Consider the following 22065-nt stretch of genomic DNA (forward strand, 5'->3'; position numbering starts at 1 on the left):
CTCGAAAGATTTGAGTGCTTTGTGTATATTCTAATGGTAGTGGGGGCAGGGTGTGTGGGAACAGGTTTGGTTGAAATTGCATTGGAGATCTATGTTCTTCACACCTGAAACATTTTCTCTGAAAGCATTTTCTTCGCAGTTTAACCGATCTTGTTACAGCATGTTACAGTTTACTATTATTAACCATATTAATTTTAAGTGCTTAATGTAAAATCTTGTAAAAATATATTTTCATTGTTCAAATATACATTAAGTCTGACTATCATATAATAAGTTAAATACAAAACTAAAGAAAAAATAGGGTTAAATATAATTCAAAATATTTTGCTAACAATGTTAACTGTTTATGAATAATAAAATGTATTAACTAAGGAGTAGGATGGCACAGTTGTTAGTATGTTTTTTGTTTTGTTTCTTTTTCATAAATACAACAGTAGTACCTGATGTCTCAGTGGCTTTCAAAATTAAGTTATGCATGCAAACCTGTGAACTAGAAAGATAACTAAGATATCCATCCATTTATAATGGTGGCAAAGTGGTTAGCATTGCTATTTTGCAGCACTGGGGTCCTAGGTTCAATTCCTGCCATCGTGTGTGGGGGGGTTTACATGTTCTCTCTGGGTTACATGTTTTTTCTCCATATGTGTGATATGACTCCCTCTCGCACTCCAAAACATACTGGTAAGTTAATTGGTTTATGGGAAAACTGGCCCTGGTGTGTGTGTGTTTGTGTCTGTCTGTCCTGTGATGGACTGGCGCTATGTCCAGGGTGTATTCTGCCTTGTGTCCGTCGCTTACTGGGATAGGCTCCAAATCCTCTGTACTGGATAAAGAGATTAGAAATGGATGGAAGTAAAGGCACTGTGTGGATGGAACTATACACAGTGTTAGAAACCCACTATGAAATGGCAGCATCTCACTGAGAATAAAACATTTTATAGTGCTGGCTTAAGGAAACAGCCTTTCCACCTCTCTTGCACATCAGTATCCATACCTAGTTATTTAAACAAATTGTCTCTAATTATAAACATCTTAATATACTAGCTCTGTGGATCCGCATCAGCTATGTTTGCCCATTCCTTCAATTCATGTGCATCCAACACACAGTTCAATGCCAGCAACTACACATAATCTAAAATACAATCCTTATTTCAGTATCTATGTAAACATATAGTCTGTTAACTTCATCATCTTCATCAAAATTATGCCTAACCCCATTAGGAAGTGTTCTTGTTATAAGTGTATTCCTCAGCTTTCCCCAAATTATCTTCTTCTTGCCAACATCTCTAGTCTTTTATCCTGCAATAACTCAGCCAACACTTAAATCTCCAAAAGCTGCTTGTGTTAATTTCTTTAAATCACAAATATCATGTGTAAATACTGGCCATGTAATACTCTGCATTGTGGAATAATAGTTTATTTTAAAGGGAACTAGAGAAACTAAGAACTAGAGAAATCAAGAAAGGCTTTTTTTCTAGAATTAATAAATGCACATCCTGTTCACTGGGGAAATTAAATCCACACTGAGCAATCTTCAATATGTTCAGAATATGACAGCAAGAATCCTATCAGGGATGCATTACACCTGTTTTCAAGTCCTTGCACTGGTTACCTATCAGATTTCGAGTCAACTTCAAAATCCTTATCCTCCTTATATACTGTCCTACAACTGTTATTATTGATCTCCGAATTATTGTACTTGACATGACTTCATTCAGCCTTTCCTGAACGTCTATGACAGGCAGAGAGAGTGCTGTTTCTGGTGCGATCTTTTGCAGCTGACATTTCACTGTTTTAAACGAACAAGAAATTAGATTGCTCATAAATCACTTATTCTATATAAACACAGCGTAATTGCCCTCCGAAAATCCTCTTTTTCTTGTTCGTTTTAGAGACCTTGATCGAAACTGATTTTAGATGTCAGAAAGGATTTATTCTCTCTGTATTTCCTACATTGCTTTGTCGAGATTTTAACTTTATATCTAGGCTCAGATTTCAACTATAAATCGTACAGTAATTAATAGCAGTAAATACTGATGTTTATACATAAAAAAGTCATGCCTTGGAGTATAGACCCCCAAAGGAATGCCATAGACTCAAACTGCAAAATAAACATACAGAAAGAAAGTATTTGTATTGTAATTGCAAATCCTGGTACTGTATGAGTGATTGGTATGACTTTCCTCATTACAAATCTCTTATTAGAATTTAAATTTCTCTGTAACTCCAGGTCAGAACAGAGAAAATGTAACTGCCTTAAGGAGTTTACGATTATGAAAAATAGAAGGATAAGCATGATACGTATGTCTTCTGTCATTTTCTAAGTCATGTTACTGAGCACCAAATCTTATTGAGAATATGAATCCATTTAAGGTTTATACCATTAAAGTAACGGTTTATTCCATGCTGAATATGTTTGTACCAGACTTTTTTGAGGCCTGTTTAATTGTGTCTGAAGTCTGATGTTGTAAATTTTATTGTTAAAAAGATCCATGAAAATGTCACTACTAAAGTTAGCTGGTACTGTTGGTATTGTAAGTGGCAAGTAGAGCTCATATTTTAGATTTTGTGTAGTTGCTAGCGTTGAACTGTGTGTTGGATGCACATGAATTGAAGGAATTAGCAAACATAGCTGATGCGGATCCACAGAGCCAGCATATTAAGATGTTTATAATTAGAGGCAATTTGTTTAAATAACTAGGTATGGATACTGATGTGCAAGAGGGGTGGAAAGGCTGTTTCCTTAAGCCAGCACTATAAAATGTTTTATTCTCAGTGAGATGCTGCCATTTCATAGTGGGTTTCTAACACTGTGTATAGTTCCATCCACACAGTGCCTTTACTTCCATCCATTTCTAATCTCTTTATCCAGTACAGAGGATTTGGAGCCTATCCCAGTAAGCGACGGACACAAGGCAGAATACACCCTGGACATAGCGCCAGTCCATCACAGGACAGACAGACACAAACACACACACACCAGGGCCAGTTTAAATCTAACCTCAGAACCTTTCTTTTCAGAAGACTTAGTGTCTGTATCTGCTTCATTTTCTAATTTTGGTAGCACCTCTAACTGCTTGTCTTTCTTATATGCATTTACTTTGTAATCTGTGGTCCTTTTATCTGTTTTTACATCTACTGTATTGCTTTGAGATGCCACCTTTAATGGTGATAAATCAAATAAAGTTTTTTATTACTGTTATAGGGAAACATGATCAGATTTAAAAAGATCTAAAGTATACTAGTTTGTCACTCTTCTCATTCCCTTTGCTAAATGACTTTTCATACTAATCTGATCAATCTAACTGCCAGTTTTCTGTGCTTTCTCTATCCTGCTAGATTTGCAATTATTCTGAAAATTTTCATCTTGAAATAATTCATTTCTAAATACCTTTTTCACTGTTAACATCTTGCAGCAACTCTGTGACAAAATATACACTCTGACAGTTCATCCTGCTACCAACATTAAATAAAACAAATCTTAAGATTTCTATATTTATGTCTTTATTTAGTGGTTTCATTAGTGACAAAGGCTAAACTTTCTTGGAAAAATGTCTTTTATGTGTTGCGGAAAAATCTGACTCGCTTTAACAAAATATGTTTACAAATCCTTTCACCTGGCATTTTCGTAGTTAGAAATTATGGAACGCTCTGTTAAAAGCAAGGGAGTTTTTATGTCTGTTGCAGTTCTTTTGCAACATGAATATAATTATATCGTTATTAATTTCTTGAGATACGCGATTCCATATTATATTCCCTTTTAATCAAATTCTAAAAGTATGCTTGTTGACTCCAGTATCGCGTTAGTTAAAGACTTTGATGCTTAAAATGTTTAGGGAGAAATGGAATACTGGTGTGTATGTTTTCTTTAAAGCACCGAGACCAGCCATATACTGTATGTTTAAGTTCCAAAATTAATATCGTTTATGGACTTCACACGCGTTGTAGTATGCTCCTATTCTTTTTATGCTCAGGCACTAAGTAAAAGGAGATGCTTCATATTGCTTGACTAATTTTAAAAACTAAGTTAGAAATGCAGACGCTCCCTCGGTGCGCTGCTCTGGTGCGCCGGCTCTTACACAGTGGCTGTCTGCCGTAAGCGTTACAATATACATACCCAACACTGCTTGTACCCATCTGTCATGCAAATAAAACACCTTGAATTGAATTGAATTGAGGGGAGAGGGGGGGAATACTAAAGCCAATACTGGCTCAATACCCTCGATGGGCTTTGACGTGCTAATGCGTTGGTTTAACAGTCCGGGTGTGGCAGGCTTCCAATGTCAACTCGACTCGATTGGAAGACAATGAACGTATTTTGTGATATTTAGAAATATAAATTTGTTTGGTGCGAGTGAGGTTTTATTTAATCTCTGACCAAGGGAAACGTTTCATTTTTTCAAAGAAATGTTTGTTAAAAAATAAAGTCATAGTTCTATGGGATTCAATCACAGACCATGTGACATGGGAGTCAGGAAACTACTGTAACACACAGCGCCACCAGATTTAATAACGCAATAAAAACGCTATAAAATAATGTGACTAGGCACAGAAAAAGTTTACAGCACAGTACAATAATAAATGCTGACCATGACTTTAGAAGCATAAATTACCTTACACTCAATTTAAACACAAGCTGTCTTTCTGTATGAACCTCTAAGCTGGTTCATACAGAAAATGTAGAAATGCATTAGCCTGATTATGATTAAAAAACACATAATTAAACACGCGTTTGCGATTTAAATCAGAACACGATTTAAATCAATATAAATGTTTGTATTGTAACGCATACTGTCCAGCCTCCATTTCTCTATAAAAATTTACTCTGTTGCACACACACACACAATAGAAGGAGGAACCGCTGTCAGAAGGGAAGATATGTTCAAAATATCGCAAATATTGATCATGTTGCGATATTTTGAAATATAAAAGTCAATTGATTGTCCATAATATCGCTATTCTATTTTTTCGAAGAAATGTTTGTTAAAAGAAACGTCAGGCACCAGCTGGATTTAAACACACAACCTGCCAGATGGTAGTCAAGCACCTAGACCAGTCGGCTACAAGACAGCTCGCATGAACAGACAGGCGAAACAGCCCTACACAGCCCTGTCGCAGCACACGAATACCGTTATTAAATTGTTTAGATACGCGATTCCATATTATATTCCCTTTTAATCAAATTCTAAAAGTATGCTTGTTGACTCCGGTATCACGTTAGTTAAAGACTTCAAAGCTTAAAATGTTTAGGGAGAAATGGATACTGGTGTGTATTTTTTTCTTTAAAGTACCAAGACCAGCTATATACTGTATGTTTATGTTCCAAAATTAATATCGTTTATGGCCTTCACACGCGTTACAGTATGCTCCTATTCTTTTTATGCTCAGCTACTAAGATTTCCCTTCAGTGGTAAAATTCAACATCTACAACGGGCACAGCAAAGACGTTTACTGTAAGTCTTTCTACGACAGACCAACGGACCACGAGTGCCCCTGTCGGTCAACCAATCACGTACTGCGGTGCCACGCGTCATCTTGCATCATACTGAGCGACGTCACCTGCGGTACGTGTCTGTGACGCGCACTTTGAATGGCTGCATCTGTACCGGAAAATAATGCGGTATCGCCCGCGCATTTTGAATGGCTGCATCTGTAAATGAGGCAACTTGCAAGGCGAGCAGGCTCGGTGCACACCGAACGCAGATGTCTCAGAGCAGTTGAGACGTGTCCAAGTGGCCGTCAAAGGACGGCCCTTCGCCGGCGCCGTGGCTTAGTTGGCTAAAGCGCCTGTCTAGTAAACAGGAGATCCTGGGTCCGATTCCCAGCGGTGCCTTTCTTCCTGTCTTACTGTACAGAATTTATCCTTACGGGCAAATCCCATGCCTTTTAATTCAGGTGAATGCAAGTGTTCGTTTCCTTTCTGGAACAACTTGTTTTGAAAGAAATCTATACAGCTTGCGAAAGATGAAAGACAAATCTTGCTTATCAGTGAAGAAGAGGTACTCCCAGCAGGCCAGCTAATACCAGCAGTGTTTTTTTTTCACCCTAACCCAGAGAATGGAGAAAAGCGAGGCGCCTGTGGCTCTGCAGTGTAATCAGTTCGCGAGTTCGGCGGTTAGCTGAAAGAGTGGCAAATGGAGCTCGCCCCAGCCCGTCCTTATTCTTTTAAAGAGGATAAAAAATTAACTTCGCCGCCATTACTACCAGCTTTAAAAGACTGCCATGGGCACGGAAAAAAACACACTACAGATGACTTTTCTGGAACCGAAGCAGAGATTCCTTTACGAACCAACTGATAAAGCTCAGCCAGTGAATACTGTTAACAGAATGTGAAAGCACGATCAACTTTGTAACTGCAACCACAGGAAAAACAGCAAGAAGCAGGCTCCATTCCCCATTTAAATCTGTCGTGCGAGGCATGCTTCTTGAACGCATGAAGTAAATCCCAGGATCGCTTTTGAACTTGGACAAAGTACTTCCAAAGGAGCGCTATGCGCAAAGATTTAACAAGCTCAACCCCCGCCAACGATTCGGTGTGAAGAAGCAGAACATTCAAGTTTCACAGACAGAAGCGGCACGCCAGCACAGCCAACATTAAAACGGAGGGCACACAACGATTTGCATTGACACAAAAGTGATCTGGGCAGACGTCGTTCCCTGCATAACGCAAAAAGTGGCAAAGCGCTTTTGGGTTGAGAGGACGCAAGAAGGTTTTTGTTTTGTGCCTTGATGTCAAGCTGAGAAAGTATCTTTAAACACTTTGCTTAGTTTCTCGAGAGACTGCCAAAAAGCAGTTCCCTCCCTTTGGTCTGAAGTCAGCTGAAAGGAGGTGGCGACAGAAGCACCTGGCAGCGGTGGGATTCGAACCCACGCCCCCGGAGAGACTGGAGCCTTAATCCAGCGCCTTAGACCGCTCGGCCACGCTACCCGCTGTGCGCTGTCTCTTTGTCTTGTTACTTGCTCGGAGGAGGTCGGGTGGGTTTTGCTCTTGTCGCCCGACTTAGTGGCGTTATGACCGTGGAACCGACTGCACCTGCTTTTTCTGAGATGCTTCCCCTCTCATGGCGAGATCTCGACTTCTTTAACACCTCTGGATAAAGATCTTCTGTGGAGCAGGTTTCAGACCTCTGCGTACAGCACCCTTGATGTCATTTTATCTTTACAGCAGCCGCATCCGGAAAGTTGTGTCTTTTACGTTTTATTTGAACAACAAAACTACATACAATACAAACAAGAGCACATATAACGTATCAAGAAAATCATTAGGGGCACATGCTATAATACAATTACACTTTATGAAAAACGATTACACAAGGTAAATAAAGATAAGGTCCGCACAGCTTGTTCTTACATTTCGAAAGAGTCCGTAAATACCCCTTTACGTCTATTTTGAACTGTTCAAACGTAGGACTCTTCCCAGACCATTTCACTTTATACCACATTCCTAAACGAGGATGCATCTCCTGTTTTAGAACTATTTTGGCCGTGTGGCTTATACAACACACCCACAGTATTCTAATGGTGGACTGCAGATCTGTGCTATAGTTCAGTCGAATTCGAAGGATCCAGCAATCGTACTGGATTTGACAGGGATTCTGAAATGTCTCTTGCAAAAGTATTCGGGTTTGCTTGAACCTTTGATAAAAAAAAAGTGATCTGATCTGAAACTACCCAGCTTACAATCTCTGAGGTAGTTGTCACTAAACTCGGACGTGATGTGGCACACATATGCCGTGTGCCTTTACTTTTGTAAAAAACTGGTATCGGGAAAAGTTTCTTAATATTTCTTTTGATTAGCATGCAAGAAAATGTGATCATTACCTATGGAATTTCCCGCCAGCGTGGAGCTTGAATTCACAACCTTGAGATTCAGTGTTCAAGAGTCACAGAAGAGGTCGGCCTGGTCTTCAGTTTGCCACAATAAGCTCCGGCAGTGCTCCTCTGTAAAGCAGATTGTTCGGATCCGTTATGTGGGACGGCACTTCGATACTAAGATCGTTTGCAGCACACGCATGGTTTCCCCCCTTCACGCAAAAAACATAGACGAAGGAAGCTCTCTTGTCTTGGACTGCTGACTCCCGGATTTAAAGCGCTCTGGGTGCCAGCTAAGTCTCTAACAAGCACACTATAAAGACAGGAATTACACTTTGCTCACGTCACGCATGGAATGGCGAGGCTACTTGTTCCAATATTATCTAGTCTCACCTCATATGGTGCCGATTCCTGGTTTTCATTTAAGAAAGAGCACTGCAAACACCGTAAACAGTGCAAAACGTGTGATGAAAGAAGTCTTTTCCCCCCTTTGTCTAAAGCAGAACACAGCGGAGTCATGCCGAGGGTTGTGAGATCAAGATTTCAGTGGAGCACTGTCGTCTACGTCTTTAGCTACATGAGTTGGACATCCTCTTGTACACGGAAAGCAGATTGAGATCCTCTGACATGAAAAGTGCCAGATAAAACCCATTTCTCATCCTTTCTCTTAGTGGTGGAGCTATCGCATGTAAATGAGGCAACTTGCAAGGCGAGCAGGCTCGGTGCACACCGAACGCAGATGTCTCAGAGCAGTTGAGACGTGTCCAAGTGGCTGTCAAAGGACGGCCCTTTGCCGGCGCCGTGGCTTAGTTGGCTAAAGCGCCTGTCTAGTAAACAGGAGATCCTGGGTCCGATTCCCAGCGGTGCCTTTCTTCCTGTCTTACTGTACAGAATTTATCCTTACGGGCAAATCCCATGCCTTTTAATTCAGGTGAATGCAAGTGTTCGTTTCCTTTCTGGAACAACTTGTTTTGAAAGAAATCTATACAGCTTGCGAAAGATGAAAGACAAATCTTGCTTATCAGTGAAGAAGAGGTACTCCCAGCAGGCCAGCTAATACCAGCAGTGTTTTTTTTTCACCCTAACCCAGAGAATGGAGAAAAGCGAGGCGCCTGTGGCTCTGCAGTGTAATCAGTTCGCGAGTTCGGCGGTTAGCTGAAAGAGTGGCAAATGGAGCTCGCCCCAGCCCGTCCTTATTCTTTTAAAGAGGATAAAAAATTAACTTCGCCGCCATTACTACCAGCTTTAAAAGACTGCCATGGGCACGGAAAAAAACACACTACAGATGACTTTTCTGGAACCGAAGCAGAGATTCCTTTACGAACCAACTGATAAAGCTCAGCCAGTGAATACTGTTAACAGAATGTGAAAGCACGATCAACTTTGTAACTGCAACCACAGGAAAAACAGCAAGAAGCAGGCTCCATTCCCCATTTAAATCTGTCGTGCGAGGCATGCTTCTTGAACGCATGAAGTAAATCCCAGGATCGCTTTTGAACTTGGACAAAGTACTTCCAAAGGAGCGCTATGCGCAAAGATTTAACAAGCTCAACCCCCGCCAACGATTCGGTGTGAAGAAGCAGAACATTCAAGTTTCACAGACAGAAGCGGCACGCCAGCACAGCCAACATTAAAACGGAGGGCACACAACGATTTGCATTGACACAAAAGTGATCTGGGCAGACGTCGTTCCCTGCATAACGCAAAAAGTGGCAAAGCGCTTTTGGGTTGAGAGGACGCAAGAAGGTTTTTGTTTTGTGCCTTGATGTCAAGCTGAGAAAGTATCTTTAAACACTTTGCTTAGTTTCTCGAGAGACTGCCAAAAAGCAGTTCCCTCCCTTTGGTCTGAAGTCAGCTGAAAGGAGGTGGCGACAGAAGCACCTGGCAGCGGTGGGATTCGAACCCACGCCCCCGGAGAGACTGGAGCCTTAATCCAGCGCCTTAGACCGCTCGGCCACGCTACCCGCTGTGCGCTGTCTCTTTGTCTTGTTACTTGCTCGGAGGAGGTCGGGTGGGTTTTGCTCTTGTCGCCCGACTTAGTGGCGTTATGACCGTGGAACCGACTGCACCTGCTTTTTCTGAGATGCTTCCCCTCTCATGGCGAGATCTCGACTTCTTTAACACCTCTGGATAAAGATCTTCTGTGGAGCAGGTTTCAGACCTCTGCGTACAGCACCCTTGATGTCATTTTATCTTTACAGCAGCCGCATCCGGAAAGTTGTGTCTTTTACGTTTTATTTGAACAACAAAACTACATACAATACAAACAAGAGCACATATAACGTATCAAGAAAATCATTAGGGGCACATGCTATAATACAATTACACTTTATGAAAAACGATTACACAAGGTAAATAAAGATAAGGTCCGCACAGCTTGTTCTTACATTTCGAAAGAGTCCGTAAATACCCCTTTACGTCTATTTTGAACTGTTCAAACGTAGGACTCTTCCCAGACCATTTCACTTTATACCACATTCCTAAACGAGGATGCATCTCCTGTTTTAGAACTATTTTGGCCGTGTGGCTTATACAACACACCCACAGTATTCTAATGGTGGACTGCAGATCTGTGCTATAGTTCAGTCGAATTCGAAGGATCCAGCAATCGTACTGGATTTGACAGGGATTCTGAAATGTCTCTTGCAAAAGTATTCGGGTTTGCTTGAACCTTTGATAAAAAAAAAGTGATCTGATCTGAAACTACCCAGCTTACAATCTCTGAGGTAGTTGTCACTAAACTCGGACGTGATGTGGCACACATATGCCGTGTGCCTTTACTTTTGTAAAAAACTGGTATCGGGAAAAGTTTCTTAATATTTCTTTTGATTAGCATGCAAGAAAATGTGATCATTACCTATGGAATTTCCCGCCAGCGTGGAGCTTGAATTCACAACCTTGAGATTCAGTGTTCAAGAGTCACAGAAGAGGTCGGCCTGGTCTTCAGTTTGCCACAATAAGCTCCGGCAGTGCTCCTCTGTAAAGCAGATTGTTCGGATCCGTTATGTGGGACGGCACTTCGATACTAAGATCGTTTGCAGCACACGCATGGTTTCCCCCCTTCACGCAAAAAACATAGACGAAGGAAGCTCTCTTGTCTTGGACTGCTGACTCCCGGATTTAAAGCGCTCTGGGTGCCAGCTAAGTCTCTAACAAGCACACTATAAAGACAGGAATTACACTTTGCTCACGTCACGCATGGAATGGCGAGGCTACTTGTTCCAATATTATCTAGTCTCACCTCATATGGTGCCGATTCCTGGTTTTCATTTAAGAAAGAGCACTGCAAACACCGTAAACAGTGCAAAACGTGTGATGAAAGAAGTCTTTTCCCCCCTTTGTCTAAAGCAGAACACAGCGGAGTCATGCCGAGGGTTGTGAGATCAAGATTTCAGTGGAGCACTGTCGTCTACGTCTTTAGCTACATGAGTTGGACATCCTCTTGTACACGGAAAGCAGATTGAGATCCTCTGACATGAAAAGTGCCAGATAAAACCCATTTCTCATCCTTTCTCTTAGTGGTGGAGCTATCGCATGTAAATGAGGCAACTTGCAAGGCGAGCAGGCTCGGTGCACACCGAACGCAGATGTCTCAGAGCAGTTGAGACGTGTCCAAGTGGCTGTCAAAGGACGGCCCTTTGCCGGCGCCGTGGCTTAGTTGGCTAAAGCGCCTGTCTAGTAAACAGGAGATCCTGGGTCCGATTCCCAGCGGTGCCTTTCTTCCTGTCTTACTGTACAGAATTTATCCTTATGGGCAAATCCCATGCCTTTTAATTCAGGTGAATGCAAGTGTTCGTTTCCTTTCTGGAACAACTTGTTTTGAAAGAAATCTATACAGCTTGCGAAAGATGAAACACAAATCTTGCTTATCAGTGAAGAAGAGGTACTCCCAGCAGGCCAGCTAATACCAGCAGTGTTTTTTTTTTCACCCTAACCCAGAGAATGGAGAAAAGCGAGGCGCCTGTGGCTCTGCAGTGTAATCAGTTCGCGAGTTTGGCGGTTAGCTGAAAGAGTGGCAAATGGAGCTCGCCCCAGCCCGTCCTTATTCTTTTAAAGAGGATAAAAAATTAACTTCGCCGCCATTACTACCAGCTTTAAAAGACTGCCATGGGCACGGAAAAAAACACACTACAGATGACTTTTCTGGAACCGAAGCAGAGATTCCTTTACGAACCAACTGATAAAGCTCAGCCAGTGAATACTGTTAACAGAATGTGAAAGCACGATCAACTTTGTAACTGCAACCACAGGAAAAACAGCAAGAAGCAGGCTCCATTCCCCATTTAAATCTGTCGTGCGAGGCATGCTTCTTGAACGCATGAAGTAAATCCCACGATCGCTTTTGAACTTGGACAAAGTACTTCCAAAGGAGCGCTATGCGCAAAGATTTAACAAGCTCAACCCCCGCCAACGATTCGGTGTGAAGAAGCAGAACATTCAAGTTTCACAGACAGAAGCGGCACGCCAGCACAGCCAACATTAAAACGGAGGGCACACTACGATTTGCATTGACACAAAAGTGATCTGGGCAGACGTCGTTCCCTGCATAACGCAAAAAGTGGCAAAGCGCTTTTGGGTTGAGAGGACGCAAGAAGGTTTTTGTTTTGTGCCTTGATGTCAAGCTGAGAAAGTATCTTTAAACACTGCTTAGTTTCTCGAGAGACTGCCAAAAAGCAGTTCCCTCCCTTTGGTCTGAAGTCAGCTGAAAGGAGGTGGCGACAGAAGCACCTGGCAGCGGTGGGATTTGAACCCACGCCCCCGGAGAGACTGGAGCCTTAATCCAGCGCCTTATACCGCTCGGCCACGCTACCCGCTGTGCGCTGTCTCTTTGTCTTGTTACTTGCTCGGAGGAGGTCGGGTGGGTTTTGCTCTTGTCGCCCGACTTAGTGGCGTTATGACCGTGGAACCGACTGCACCTGCTTTTTCTGAGATGCTTCCCCTCTCATGGCGAGATCTCGACTTCTTTAACACCTCTGGATAAAGATCTTCTGTGGAGCAGGTTTCAGACCTCTGCGTACAGCACCCTTGATGTCATTTTATCTTTACAGCAGCCGCATCCGGAAAGTTGTGTCTTTTACGTTTTATTTGAACAACAAAACTACATACAATACAAACAAGAGCACATATAACGTATCAAGAAAATCATCAGGGGCACATGCTATAATACAATTACACTTTATGAAAAACGATTACACAAGGTAAATAAAGATAAGGTCCGCACAGCTTGTTCTTACATTTCGAAAGAGTCCGTAAATACCCCTTTACGTCTATTTTGAACTGTTCAAACGTAGGACTCTTCCCAGACTATTTCACTTTATACCACATTCCTAAACGAGGATGCATCTCCTGTTTTAGAACTATTTTGGCCGTGTGGCTTATACAACGCACCCACAGTATTCTAATGGTGGACTGCAGATCTGTGCTATAGTTCAGTCGAATTCGAAGGATCCAGCAATCGTACTGGATTTGACAGGGATTCTGAAATGTCTCTTGCAAAAGTATTCGGGTTTGCTTGAACCTTTGATAAAAAAAAGTGATCTGATCTGAAACTACCCAGCTTACAATCTCTGAGGTAGTTGTCACTAAACTCGGACGTGATGTGGCACACATATGCCGTGTGCCTTTACTTTTGTAAAAAACTGGTATCGGGAAAAGTTTCTTAATATTTCTTTTGATTAGCATGCAAGAAAATGTGATCATTACCTATGGAATTTCCCGCCAGCGTGGAGCTTGAATTCACAACCTTGAGATTCAGTGTTCAAGAGTCACAGAAGAGGTCGGCCTGGTCTTCAGTTTGCCACAATAAGCTCCGGCAGTGCTCCTCTGTAAAGCAGATTGTTCGGATCCGTTATGTGGGACGGCACTTCGATACTAAGATCGTTTGCAGCACACGCATGGTTTCCCCCCTTCACGCAAAAAACATAGACGAAGGAAGCTCTCTTGTCTTGGACTGCTGACTCCCGGATTTAAAGCGCTCTGGGTGCCAGCTAAGTCTCTAACAAGCACACTATAAAGACAGGAATTACACTTTGCTCACGTCACGCATGGAATGGCGAGGCTACTTGTCCCAATATTATCTAGTCTCACCTCATATGGTGCCGATTCCTGGTTTTCATTTAAGAAAGAGCACTGCAAACACCGTAAACAGTGCAAAACGTGTGATGAAAGAAGTCTTTTCCCCCCTTTGTCTAAAGCAGAACACAGCGGAGTCATGCCGAGGGTTGTGAGATCAAGATTTCAGTGGAGCACTGTCGTCTACGTCTTTAGCTACATGAGTTGGACATCCTCTTGTACACGGAAAGCAGATTGAGATCCTCTGACATGAAAAGTGCCAGATAAAAGCCATTTCTCATCCTTTCTCTTAGTGGTGGAGCTATCGCATGTAAATGAGGCAATTTGCAAGGCGAGCAGGCTCGGTGCACACCGAACGCAGATGTCTCAGAGCAGTTGAGACGTGTCCAAGTGGCTGTCAAAGGACGGCCCTTTGCCGGCGCCGTGGCTTAGTTGGCTAAAGCGCCTGCCTAGTAAACAGGAGATCCTGGGTCCGATTCCCAGCGGTGCCTTTCTTCCTGTCTTACTGTACAGAATTTATCCTTACGGGCAAATCCCATGCCTTTTAATTCAGGTGAATGCAAGTTATCGTTTCCTTTCTGGAACAACTTGTTTTGAAAGAAATCTATACAGCTTGCGAAAGATGAAACACAAATCTTGCTTATCAGTGAAGAAGAGGTACTCCCAGCAGGCCAGCTAATACCAGCAGTGTTTTTTTTTTCACCCTAACCCAGAGAATGGAGAAAAGCGAGGCGCCTGTGGCTCTGCAGTGTAATCAGTTCGCGAGTTTGGCGGTTAGCTGAAAGAGTGGCAAATGGAGCTCGCCCCAGCCCGTCCTTATTCTTTTAAAGAGGATAAAAAATTAACTTCGCCGCCATTACTACCAGCTTTAAAAGACTGCCATGGGCACGGAAAAAAACACACTACAGATGACTTTTCTGGAACTGAAGCAGAGATTCCTTTACGAACCAACTGATAAAGCTCAGCCAGTGAATACTGTTAACAGAATGTGAAAGCACGATCAACTTTGTAACTGCAACCACAGGAAAAACAGCAAGAAGCAGGCTCCATTCCCCATTTAAATCTGTCGTGCGAGGCATGCTTCTTGAACGCATGAAGTAAATCCCACGATCGCTTTTGAACTTGGACAAAGTACTTCCAAAGGAGCGCTATGCGCAAAGATTTAACAAGCTCAACCCCCGCCAACGATTCGGTGTGAAGAAGCAGAACATTCAAGTTTCACAGACAGAAGCGGCACGCCAGCACAGCCAACATTAAAACGGAGGGCACACTACGATTTGCATTGACACAAAAGTGATCTGGGCAGACGTCGTTCCCTGCATAACGCAAAAAGTGGCAAAGCGCTTTTGGGTTGAGAGGACGCAAGAAGGTTTTTGTTTTGTGCCTTGATGTCAAGCTGAGAAAGTATCTTTAAACACTGCTTAGTTTCTCGAGAGACTGCCAGAAAGCAGTTCCCTCCCTTTGGTCTGAAGTCAGCTGAAAGGAGGTGGCGACAGAAGCACCTGGCAGCGGTGGGATTCGAACCCACGCCCCCGGAGAGACTGGAGCCTTAATCCAGCGCCTTAGACCGCTCGGCCACGCTACCCGCTGTGCGCTGTCTCTTTGTCTTGTTACTTGCTCGGAGGAGGTCGGGTGGGTTTTGCTCTTGTCGCCCGACTTAGTGGCGTTATGACCGTGGAACCGACTGCACCTGCTTTTTCTGAGATGCTTCCCCTCTCATGGCGAGATCTCGACTTCTTTAACACCTCTGGATAAAGATCTTCTGTGGAGCAGGTTTCAGACCTCTGCGTACAGCACCCTTGATGTCATTTTATCTTTACAGCAGCCGCATCCGGAAAGTTGTGTCTTTTACGTTTTATTTGAACAACAAAACTACATACAATACAAACAAGAGCACATATAACGTATCAAGAAAATCATCAGGGGCACATGCTATAATACAATTACACTTTATGAAAAACGATTACACAAGGTAAATAAAGATAAGGTCCGCACAGCTTGTTCTTACATTTCGAAAGAGTCCGTAAATACCCCTTTACGTCTATTTTGAACTGTTCAAACGTAGGACTCTTCCCAGACCATTTCACTTTATACCACATTCCTAAACGAGGATGCATCTCCTGTTTTAGAACTATTTTGGCCATGTGGCTTATACAACGCACCCACAGTATTCTAATGGTGGACTGCAGATCTGTGCTATAGTTCAGTCGAATTCGAAGGATCCAGCAATCGTACTGGATTTGACAGGGATTCTGAAATGTCTCTTGCAAAAGTATTCGGGTTTGCTTGAACCTTTGATAAAAAAAAAGTTTCAAAAGTGATCTGAAACTACCCAGCTTACAATCTCTGAGGTAGTTGTCACTAAACTCGGACGTGATGTGGCACACATATGCCGTGTGCCTTTACTTTTGTAAAAAACTGGTATCGGGAAAAGTTCCTTAATATTTCTTTTGATTAGCATGCAAGAAAATGTGATCATTACCTATGGAATTTCCCGCCAGCGTGGAGCTTGAATTCACAACCTTGAGATTCAGTGTTCAAGAGTCACAGAAGAGGTCGGCCTGGTCTTCAGTTTGCCACAATAAGCTCCGGCAGTGCTCCTCTGTAAAGCAGATTGTTCGGATCCGTTATGTGGGACGGCACTTCGATACTAAGATCGTTTGCAGCACACGCATGGTTTCCCCCCTTCACGCAAAAAACATAGACGAAGGAAGCTCTCTTGTCTTGGACTGCTGACTCCCGGATTTAAAGCGCTCTGGGTGCCAGCTAAGTCTCTAACAAGCACACTATAAAGACAGGAATTACACTTTGCTCACGTCACGCATGGAATGGCGAGGCTACTTGTTCCAATATTATCTAGTCTCACCTCATATGGTGCCGATTCCTGGTTTTCATTTAAGAAAGAGCACTGCAAACACCGTAAACAGTGCAAAACGTGTGATGAAAGAAGTCTTTTCCCCCCTTTGTCTAAAGCAGAACACAGCGGAGTCATGCCGAGGGTTGTGAGATCAAGATTTCAGTGGAGCACTGTCGTCTACGTCTTTAGCTACATGAGTTGGACATCCTCTTGTACACGGAAAGCAGATTGAGATCCTCTGACATGAAAAGTGCCAGATAAAAGCCATTTCTCATCCTTTCTCTTAGTGGTGGAGCTATCGCATGTAAATGAGGCAACTTGCAAGGCGAGCAGGCTCGGTGCACACCGAACGCAGATGTCTCAGAGCAGTTGAGACGTGTCCAAGTGGCTGTCAAAGGACGGCCCTTTGCCGGCGCCGTGGCTTAGTTGGCTAAAGCGCCTGTCTAGTAAACAGGAGATCCTGGGTCCGATTCCCAGCGGTGCCTTTCTTCCTGTCTTACTGTACAGAATTTATCCTTATGGGCAAATCCCATGCCTTTTAATTCAGGTGAATGCAAGTGTTCGTTTCCTTTCTGGAACAACTTGTTTTGAAAGAAATCTATACAGCTTGCGAAAGATGAAACACAAATCTTGCTTATCAGTGAAGAAGAGGTACTCCCAGCAGGCCAGCTAATACCAGCAGTGTTTTTTTTTCACCCTAACCCAGAGAATGGAGAAAAGCGAGGCGCCTGTGGCTCTGCAGTGTAATCAGTTCGCGAGTTCGGCGGTTAGCTGAAAGAGTGGCAAATGGAGCTCGCCCCAGCCCGTCCTTATTCTTTTAAAGAGGATAAAAAAATTAACTTCGCCGCCATTACTACCAGCTTTAAAAGACTGCCATGGGCACGGAAAAAAACACACTACAGATGACTTTTCTGGAACCGAAGCAGAGATTCCTTTACGAACCAACTGATAAAGCTCAGCCAGTGAATACTGTTAACAGAATGTGAAAGCACGATCAACTTTGTAACTGCAACCACAGGAAAAACAGCAAGAAGCAGGCTCCATTCCCCATTTAAATCTGTCGTGCAAGGCATGCTTCTTGAACGCATGAAGTAAATCCCAGGATCGCTTTTGAACTTGGACAAAGTACTTCCAAAGGAGCGCTATGCGCAAAGATTTAACATGCTCAACCCCCGCCAACGATTCGGTGTGAAGAAGCAGAACATTCAAGTTTCACAGACAGAAGCGGCACGCCAGCACAGCCAACATTAAAACGGAGGGCACACTACGATTTGCATTGACACAAAAGTGATCTGGGCAGACGTCGTTCCCTGCATAACGCAAAAAGTGGCAAAGCGCTTTTGGGTTGAGAGGACACAAGAAGGTTTTTGTTTTGTGCCTTGATGTCAAGCTGAGAAAGTATCTTTAAACACTTTGCTTAGTTTCTCGAGAGACTGCCAAAAAGCAGTTCCCTCCCTTTGGTCTGAAGTCAGCTGAAAGGAGGTGGCGAGAGAAGCACCTGGCAGCGGTGGGATTCGAACCCACGCCCCCCGAGAGACTGGAGCCTTAATCCAGTGCCTTAGACCGCTCGGCCACGCTACCCGCTGTGCGCTGTCTCTTTGTCTCGTTACTTGCTCGGAGGAGGTCGGGTGGGTTTTGCTCTTGTCGCCCGACTTAGTGGCGTTATGACCGTGGAACCGACTGCACCTGCTTTTTCTGAGATGCTTCCCCTCTCATGGCGAGATCTCGACTTCTTTAACACCTCTGGATAAAGATCTTCTGTGGAGCAGGTTTCAGACCTCTGCGTACAGCACCCTTGATGTCATTTTATCTTTACAGCAGCCGCATCCGGAAAGTTGTGTCTTTTACGTTTTATTTGAACAACAAAACTACATACAATACAAACAAGAGCACATATAACGTATCAAGAAAATCATCAGGGGCACATGCTATAATACAATTACACTTTATGAAAAACGATTACACAAGGTAAATAAAGATAAGGTCCGCACAGCTTGTTCTTACATTTCGAAAGAGTCCGTAAATACCCCTTTATGTCTATTTTGAACTGTTCAAACGTAGGACTCTTCCCAGACCATTTCACTTTATACCACATTCCTAAACGAGGATGCATCTCCTGTTTTAGAACTATTTTGGCCGTGTGGCTTATACAACGCACCCACAGTATTCTAATGGTGGACTGCAGATCTGTGCTATAGTTCAGTCGAATTCGAAGGATCCAGCAATCGTACTGGATTTGACAGGGATTCTGAAATGTCTCTTGCAAAAGTATTCGGGTTTGCTTGAACCTTTGATAAAAAAAAAGTGATCTGATCTGAAACTACCCAGCTTACAATCTCTGAGGTAGTTGTCACTAAACTCGGACGTGATGTGGCACACATATGCCGTGTGCCTTTACTTTTGTAAAAAACTGGTATCGGGAAAAGTTTCTTAATATTTCTTTTGATTAGCATGCAAGAAAATGTGATCATTACCTATGGAATTTCCCGCCAGCGTGGAGCTTGAATTCACAACCTTGAGATTCAGTGTTCAAGAGTCACAGAAGAGGTCGGCCTGGTCTTCAGTTTGCCACAATAAGCTCCGGCAGTGCTCCTCTGTAAAGCAGATTGTTCGGATCCGTTATGTGGGACGGCACTTCGATACTAAGATCGTTTGCAGCACACGCATGGTTTCCCCCCTTCACGCAAAAAACATAGACGAAGGAAGCTCTCTTGTCTTGGACTGCTGACTCCCGGATTTAAAGCGCTCTGGGTGCCAGCTAAGTCTCTAACAAGCACACTATAAAGACAGGAATTACACTTTGCTCACGTCACGCATGGAATGGCGAGGCTACTTGTTCCAATATTATCTAGTCTCACCTCATATGGTGCCGATTCCTGGTTTTCATTTAAGAAAGAGCACTGCAAACACCGTAAACAGTGCAAAACGTGTGATGAAAGAAGTCTTTTCCCCCCTTTGTCTAAAGCAGAACACAGCGGAGTCATGCCGAGGGTTGTGAGATCAAGATTTCAGTGGAGCACTGTCGTCTACGTCTTTAGCTACATGAGTTGGACATCCTCTTGTACACGGAAAGCAGATTGAGATCCTCTGACATGAAAAGTGCCAGATAAAAGCCATTTCTCATCCTTTCTCTTAGTGGTGGAGCTATCGCATGTAAATGAGGCAACTTGCAAGGCGAGCAGGCTCGGTGCACACCGAACGCAGATGTCTCAGAGCAGTTGAGACGTGTCCAAGTGGCTGTCAAAGGACGGCCCTTTGCCGGCGCCGTGGCTTAGTTGGCTAAAGCGCCTGTCTAGTAAACAGGAGATCCTGGGTCCGATTCCCAGCGGTGCCTTTCTTCCTGTCTTACTGTACAGAATTTATCCTTACGGGCAAATCCCATGCCTTTTAATTCAGGTGAATGCAAGTTATCGTTTCCTTTCTGGAACAACTTGTTTTGAAAGAAATCTATACAGCTTGCGAAAGATGAAACACAAATCTTGCTTATCAGTGAAGAAGAGGTACTCCCAGCAGGCCAGCTAATACCAGCAGTGTTTTTTTTTTCACCCTAACCCAGAGAATGGAGAAAAGCGAGGCGCCTGTGGCTCTGCAGTGTAATCAGTTCGCGAGTTTGGCGGTTAGCTGAAAGAGTGGCAAATGGAGCTCGCCCCAGCCCGTCCTTATTCTTTTAAAGAGGATAAAAAATTAACTTCGCCGCCATTACTACCAGCTTTAAAAGACTGCCATGGGCACGGAAAAAAACACACTACAGATGACTTTTCTGGAACTGAAGCAGAGATTCCTTTACGAACCAACTGATAAAGCTCAGCCAGTGAATACTGTTAACAGAATGTGAAAGCACGATCAACTTTGTAACTGCAACCACAGGAAAAACAGCAAGAAGCAGGCTCCATTCCCCATTTAAATCTGTCGTGCGAGGCATGCTTCTTGAACGCATGAAGTAAATCCCACGATCGCTTTTGAACTTGGACAAAGTACTTCCAAAGGAGCGCTATGCGCAAAGATTTAACAAGCTCAACCCCCGCCAACGATTCGGTGTGAAGAAGCAGAACATTCAAGTTTCACAGACAGAAGCGGCACGCCAGCACAGCCAACATTAAAACGGAGGGCACACTACGATTTGCATTGACACAAAAGTGATCTGGGCAGACGTCGTTCCCTGCATAACGCAAAAAGTGGCAAAGCGCTTTTGGGTTGAGAGGACGCAAGAAGGTTTTTGTTTTGTGCCTTGATGTCAAGCTGAGAAAGTATCTTTAAACACTTTGCTTAGTTTCTCGAGAGACTGCCAAAAAGCAGTTCCCTCCCTTTGGTCTGAAGTCAGCTGAAAGGAGGTGGCGAGAGAAGCACCTGGCAGCGGTGGGATTCGAACCCACGCCCCCCGAGAGAGTGGAGTCTTAATCCAGTGCCTTAGACCGCTCGGCCACGCTACCCGCTGTGCGCTGTCTCTTTGTCTCGTTACTTGCTCGGAGGAGGTCGGGTGGGTTTTGCTCTTGTCGCCCGACTTAGTGGCGTTATGACCGTGGAACCGACTGCACCTGCTTTTTCTGAGATGCTTCCCCTCTCATGGCGAGATCTCGACTTCTTTAACACCTCTGGATAAAGATCTTCTGTGGAGCAGGTTTCAGACCTCTGCGTACAGCACCCTTGATGTCATTTTATCTTTACAGCAGCCGCATCCGGAAAGTTGTGTCTTTTACGTTTTATTTGAACAACAAAACTACATACAATACAAACAAGAGCACATATAACGTATCAAGAAAATCATCAGGGGCACATGCTATAATACAATTACACTTTATGAAAAACGATTACACAAGGTAAATAAAGATAAGGTCCGCACAGCTTGTTCTTACATTTCGAAAGAGTCCGTAAATACCCCTTTATGTCTATTTTGAACTGTTCAAACGTAGGACTCTTCCCAGACCATTTCACTTTATACCACATTCCTAAACGAGGATGCATCTCCTGTTTTAGAACTATTTTGGCCGTGTGGCTTATACAACGCACCCACAGTATTCTAATGGTGGACTGTAGATCTGTGCTATAGTTCAGTCGAATTCGAAGGATCCAGCAATCGTACTGGATTTGACAGGGATTCTGAAATGTCTCTTGCAAAAGTATTCGGGTTTGCTTGAACCTTTGATAAAAAAAAGTGATCTGATCTGAAACTACCCAGCTTACAATCTCTGAGGTAGTTGTCACTAAACTCGGACGTGATGTGGCACACATATGCCGTGTGCCTTTACTTTTGTAAAAAACTGGTATCGGGAAAAGTTTCTTAATATTTCTTTTGATTAGCATGCAAGAAAATGTGATCATTACCT

The 22065-nt window shown here is 43.3% G+C and overlaps 10 non-coding genes across 10 annotated transcripts; 5 read left to right on the forward strand and 5 right to left on the reverse strand.

Annotated features, from left to right (window-relative positions):
• Positions 1-5759: 5759 nt before the first annotated feature.
• Positions 5760-5833, forward strand: trnat-agu (transfer RNA threonine (anticodon AGU)). The gene has a single exon. It is a non-coding gene; the product is annotated as a tRNA-Thr (tRNA).
• A 1013-nt stretch (positions 5834-6846) lies between these two features.
• On the reverse strand, positions 6847-6928 carry trnal-aag (transfer RNA leucine (anticodon AAG)). Its single transcript has one exon. It is a non-coding gene; the product is annotated as a tRNA-Leu (tRNA).
• A 1679-nt stretch (positions 6929-8607) lies between these two features.
• On the forward strand, positions 8608-8681 carry trnat-agu (transfer RNA threonine (anticodon AGU)). The gene has a single exon. It is a non-coding gene; the product is annotated as a tRNA-Thr (tRNA).
• A 1013-nt stretch (positions 8682-9694) lies between these two features.
• trnal-aag (transfer RNA leucine (anticodon AAG)) lies at positions 9695-9776 on the reverse strand. The gene has a single exon. It is a non-coding gene; the product is annotated as a tRNA-Leu (tRNA).
• Positions 9777-11455: 1679 nt separating this feature from the next.
• trnat-agu (transfer RNA threonine (anticodon AGU)) lies at positions 11456-11529 on the forward strand. The gene has a single exon. It is a non-coding gene; the product is annotated as a tRNA-Thr (tRNA).
• Positions 11530-12541: 1012 nt separating this feature from the next.
• On the reverse strand, positions 12542-12623 carry trnal-aag (transfer RNA leucine (anticodon AAG)). Its single transcript has one exon. It is a non-coding gene; the product is annotated as a tRNA-Leu (tRNA).
• A 2764-nt stretch (positions 12624-15387) lies between these two features.
• On the reverse strand, positions 15388-15469 carry trnal-aag (transfer RNA leucine (anticodon AAG)). Its single transcript has one exon. It is a non-coding gene; the product is annotated as a tRNA-Leu (tRNA).
• A 1683-nt stretch (positions 15470-17152) lies between these two features.
• On the forward strand, positions 17153-17226 carry trnat-agu (transfer RNA threonine (anticodon AGU)). Its single transcript has one exon. It is a non-coding gene; the product is annotated as a tRNA-Thr (tRNA).
• A 1014-nt stretch (positions 17227-18240) lies between these two features.
• trnal-aag (transfer RNA leucine (anticodon AAG)) lies at positions 18241-18322 on the reverse strand. The gene has a single exon. It is a non-coding gene; the product is annotated as a tRNA-Leu (tRNA).
• A 1679-nt stretch (positions 18323-20001) lies between these two features.
• Positions 20002-20075, forward strand: trnat-agu (transfer RNA threonine (anticodon AGU)). Its single transcript has one exon. It is a non-coding gene; the product is annotated as a tRNA-Thr (tRNA).
• The last annotated feature ends 1990 nt before the right edge of the window (positions 20076-22065 follow it).

This window comes from Atractosteus spatula, assembly GCF_055471065.1.
Source record: "Atractosteus spatula isolate fAtrSpa1 chromosome 10 unlocalized genomic scaffold, fAtrSpa1.hap1 SUPER_10_unloc_1, whole genome shotgun sequence".
Taxonomy (NCBI): domain Eukaryota; kingdom Metazoa; phylum Chordata; class Actinopteri; order Semionotiformes; family Lepisosteidae; genus Atractosteus; species Atractosteus spatula.